Source organism: Neophocaena asiaeorientalis, unplaced genomic scaffold (genome assembly GCF_003031525.2).
Source record: "Neophocaena asiaeorientalis asiaeorientalis breed wild unplaced genomic scaffold, Neophocaena_asiaeorientalis_V1.1 scaffold505, whole genome shotgun sequence".
NCBI classification, from domain to species: domain Eukaryota; kingdom Metazoa; phylum Chordata; class Mammalia; order Artiodactyla; family Phocoenidae; genus Neophocaena; species Neophocaena asiaeorientalis.
The window spans coordinates 3,936,556-3,942,261 of record NW_020174704.1 but is presented as its reverse complement, the minus strand read 5'-3'; positions in this window follow the sequence as shown (position 1 = coordinate 3,942,261).

The following is a 5,706-nucleotide window of genomic DNA, read 5'->3' as shown; positions in this document are numbered from 1 at the left end:
TATAGTATTATTTCATGTTTGCAAAAAATTGAACTATCAGAATTAAACTCATGTTTGTCTGCAAATCTTTCAAAAATCAATTCTCAATCAATCTGGTCGCTATCAAGTAGAAATGATCCTAATGTTAAGATGTTAAACAAGATCATCGCTAATTATTAGAGAAATGTAAATCAAAACTACAATAAGGTATCACCTCATGCCAGTCAGAATGGCCATCATTAAAAAGTGTACAAATAACAAATGCTGGAGAGCGTGTGGAGAAAAGGGAACCCTCTTACACTATTGGTGGGAATGTAAGTTGGTGCAACCACTATGGAGAACAGTACTGAGGTTCCTTGAAAAACTAAAAACAAGAGTTGCCATATGATCCAGCAATCCCACTCTTGGGCTCAAATCCTGAAAAGACGGAAATTTTAATTTGAAAGGATACATGCACCCTGATGTTCATAGCAGTACTATTTACAATAGCCAAGACACAGAAGAAACCTAAATGTCCACCAACAGATGAATGGATAAAGAAAACGTGGTATATATATTCAATGTATTATTCAGCCATAAGAAAAATGAAATAATGCCATTTGAAGCAACATGGATGGACCTAGAGATTATCATACTAAGTGAAGTAAGTCAGAAAGAGAAAGACAAATACCATACGATATCACTTACATGTGGAATCTAAAATATGATGCAGATGAACTTATTTACAAAACAGAAACAGACTCACAGACATAGAAAACAAACTTATGGTTACCAAAGGGGAAAAAAGATAGGGGAGGGATAAATTAGGAATTTGGGATTAGCAGATACTAACTACTATATATAAAATAGATAAACAACAAGGTCCTACTGAATGGCACAGAGAGCTATATTCAATATCCTGTAATAAACCATAATGGAAAAGAATATATATATAGATACACACATATATCTATAACTGAATCACTTTGCTGTACACCAGAAACTAACACAACATTGTAAATCAATTATACTTCAATAAAAAAAATTTTTAGGGACTTCCCTGGGGGTGCAGTTGCTAAGACCCCCCACTCCCAATGCAGGGGACCCGGGTTCGACCCCTGGTCAGGGAACTAGATCCCACAAGTCAACTAAGAGTTCGAATGCCGCAACTAAAGATCCCGTATGCCACAATTAAAAGATCCTGCATGCTGCTATGAAGATCGGAGATCTCGAGATCTCATTTGCTGTAACTAAGACCTGGTGCAGCCAAATAGGTAAATATTGAAAAAAAAAAAAAAAGGAAAAAAATTAAAATTAAAAAAATTTTTAAAGATGTTAGACAAGATCAAAGTTGTAGACCTGTCATTATGTCTTAATTTACCACATGCAAATCAAATTGTACATTCAATCACCAATATTTTACTTTAATTTATTGACCTACATAGGTTTGATGTAGTCTTTTATAGGCATGAAATTATATATGCTTCCTAAAACTTTCAAGAAAGCTTGCAAATTTTAAATATCTACTATCAGATATACAAAATAGCAGCACTTTCTCAGTAATAATGATGTCATATTAAATATTATGCCATTAACAAAGAGTTTAGATCATTCTTAATAAAACTAACTAAACCATTAAAATCTATAGAATGAAATCTTTTCTCATATAAATCATATGGGTAAGTCACGTGTTTTTATTGAACTACTTTAGAACAGCTTTCTTACCATAAGCAAAACCAACTTGAACTAAATTCACCTCCCCATCACAGAGTATTATCAAGCTGGTCACTAAGCTATAATTGGTCTATATTTTTAATATAGTTACAAAGGGATTCAAGGTCCATGTTATTTTTTAAAACTCTGGAGGCTGGGATTAACATATACACACTACTATGCATAAAATAGAAGGCCAACAAGGACCTACTGTGTAGCACAGGGAACTATACTCAATATTATGTAATACCCTATAAAGGAAAAGAAACTGAACAAGAATATTTATATATATGTGCATATATATGTATAACTGAATCACTGTACTGTACAACTGAAACTTACACAATATTGTAAATTAACTATACTTCAATTAAAAATTTTTTTAATAAATTAAAAAAACCTCTGAACTCTAATAAAACAAACAGAAAATGTAAAATTTTTCTAGAAATTTTCATTTAACAGCAGACGGTGTTAGGAGAAAGAAGAACATTTTGGACTAAATTAGAAGAATATTTTCCAGTGAGATGTAAAATGAGAAAAACATGATTTCCCACCAGAGCCTAAATCATAAGTCATTTTCAAGGAAATCAATGTACATTCCTTTCTGTGTCTGGGATTTCAGTCCATTATATAATATATCTTTCTAATACAAATGAAACTCTTTTATGCCCTTGCTAATAGAAAACTAGTGGTAGGTTATACCTCAGATACCTCATTTATAATATTTCTATGCTTATCATTTTGTATTTCTATAAAGCTTCATTTCTATGTTCCACTGCATAATTTTGAAGGAAAGAAAATCTGTTCTAAATCATTAGTTTTGTGTATTAGAAAACATATTCACTATATACCATGGCATGTTTTTAAAGTCAATTAAAATCAAAAGTAAATGTGTTGCATTAGATTTGCAAGGCCTGAACTAGTCTTTAATAATAATCTTTAAAAAGCATTCACATAGATCTAAGCGGCTTTCATAACTTCTTTCAGGGTTGGATTTGTTCTGGAAAGAGAAATAACAATAGGATAGGATTAGGTGACTATTGTGCTTTCATCTCTAGCTTTCAAATAACCATGTTATTTAAATTAAGAGGTAGGATTATGCTTTACTTTGTGTGTGGAGGATATCGAGATTCCGACGTCAAAGAACATAGAATCTAAGAGAAAAGGTAAAATGTCCTCAAATAACACCAACACAAGATGAAAGTTAAAATCACCCAAAAACTGGGTGCCCATAAAGAGCAATGGAGGTGCAAGGGTTCCTTTCTGCTTTGGAGGAGAAGGGTCAGGGAGGACAGCCCAGAGGGAAGTGGTATTTGAGCTAAACCTTGAAGGATGAGTACAAGAACAGAGTGTCAAAGAGCATGGAACTATTCTTTCACAGCACACTCATTAATGCCTAGTAGTATCTTTGGGACAGAGCGCTGAGAAAGACCAGCTTGGGAAATATCACTGTACAAAACTGGTAGCCGTGATATCCATGAGGCAAGTAGGGTCCATGCTCTGAGCAGTGTTGTTTTATTTTAACTACCAATTTAATTACATGATATTGATATATTCATTAATTAATATGGTAATCTTTAACTCTGCAATCTAGGGCAAACCATATTTGTCTGTGGTATATTATTTACACATTTAAACTATATTCCCTAAAAACCTTTTTTGACATTTTTACATCTATATTGAAAAGTAAGATGGGTATGACATTACTTTGTGACATCTTTACCAGTTAGGGTTTCAGGGTTGGGTTAACTCTGTGAAACAAGATGGGAAGCCTACTCCACCTACACACAGACTGGTGGTGTTTGATGTGGCATACAAATTACCTATGGCAAAAAAAGTTCAAAAGAATTCACCCATTAGGCATTCTGTTTCCAGAGCATTCAGCAGAGTTTTTGGATGATTTTTCAGGTGTTACCTGTTATTTTCTACTTTCTATGTAAGAAAATTCTGGAAATACATATATATGTATTTCATAGCTATATAAAAGCATACGGATATTTTCTAAATATATTAGCACAAAGCATAGCCCAGTCAATGTAGCTTGGTGTTAAGAGCCTACTTGAGTCAAAGTCTCTGGATTTGAATCCCAGAACTTGAATTCCAGTTCTACCACTTACTGAACATGTTAGATTTGGCAAATAAGTTTACTTCTTTCTGCATCACGTTTCCCAACAGTAAGAGAGGGTGTGTAATAGTACACATCTCTTTGGGTTGTTCTGAATGATTTGACACATATAAAGCGTATATGGAATGGAAACATAGTATTTAGTATTTCAACTTCCTGTGGGCTAAAATGAAAATAAAACCACCCCACAAGTGATAGACCTTTTTTATGATAATTGAGATTAGCTTTATTTAAATTTCTGGTTCATGCTTATGCAGCACGTGCTTTGGAACCCTTTAGCTTTTTGGGTCTCTCTCTGCAAGAATTTGATGATCTGTAACTAACACTTGATCAGGTGCTATATAAAAGGAACCTATGATAATTTTGTGATGTGAGGAATTCACTGTTGAGGTGAATAGTTGCACCTGCTAATTTATATATTTATCAGTAAGGTATTTAAGTTGCATTAACCATTCTGTTTGCTAATATGGTGGGGCACCTCCTGGGTTCGCTGCATCGGTATTTCTTGGAGAACATCAGGCCAGCCTCCTAATCTCTAGTTTCTCCCCTGGGAGGTTTCACTTATCATTCCTCTATCCTCTGCCACTCAGAGTTGCATGTTGCATCTTCCATGTTCTCAGAGCTCTCAGTTTTTTTCCTCAGCAATTTTCAGGATCACAATTGTACTTTTGCAGTTATTTCTAAAGTCAGAATAGAATGCAGGCTCCATAAGCACATGGACTGTATCTGTCTTATTTACATGATGTATCTTCATTACCAGTTTCAAAATCTGAGAACTAGTAGACACTCAATAAATATTTCATAAAATAAAGGAATGAATAGATGCAGTTAATCAGTACTTACCAAACAGTACAATATAGTGCTTAATAATATAGACTTTGGAAGGAGAAAATTTTGATTTTGAGTCCCTCTCTGCCATTTTGCATGGATAAGTTTCCTCCAAGAAAGTTACTTACATCTTTCTAATATTCAGTTTCCTCATCTGGAAAAGGGGTGCAACAAAAATTCCTATCCTCACAGAACATTTGTGAAGTTAAAGTGGGATTGTATTCCTGAAAGTCTCAGCACAGCTGCCAGTACATAGAATACAATATACTGTGGTTATTATTACTAGGATTATTATTGAATAGGTTATTATACCTTCATTCTGATTATACCATTCATTAATATGAAATGAACTTCTCTATCTGACATTATTTGGTTTGTGTTTAAAATATATTTCTCTGGAAAAATTCTGAACATTAGTTTCTCTTTTGTTAAATGTATGTGTTTGCTGTGAACTAAGTCAGTTTGGTCCCCTATGATTATTAGATTCTTTGGACGGCAGTATTTCAAATGGCCTGAAATATCTCAAGACTGAAGAAGACTACAGGTCCTACCTCACTATCCAGTAACAGGCTGGATATTTTGGTCTCAGTCCTGTCACATCTGCCCAAATTAACAGCAAGTGGCACAAGAACAGTCATAGGATCTGCTCCTAGGAAGCTTGATGAAGTCCCAGCTCCCTGTCCTTTGAAGCAGTCTGGCAAGAAGAGTCACATGAGGCAGATGTGACAGTTTTCTAGTGGCAGAATCCAGGCAGGTTTTAATCAGAATCAGGTGATAGAATCCTTTTTTTTTTTCCTGTGGTCATCTCAGGGCCAGGCTGAATCTAGGCCTTTGGATACTGCTCCAAGGGAATGAGCTCCTTGATTTTAAACCTTATTTATGCAAAGGCACTGGTGCTTGATTAATATCTCTGGCCAACCCACAAATCTTAAACGTCAGTAATTTCACCAGTGAAAATGATTTCTCACACCCCATTATACTGATTAGTAAACTATGTAGTCCTAACCAGAGATAAACAGAGTTGACTTGCTTATAACTGCTGCCTTTGGAGTCACAAATGACAACTCTAAAGAAGTCTTTCA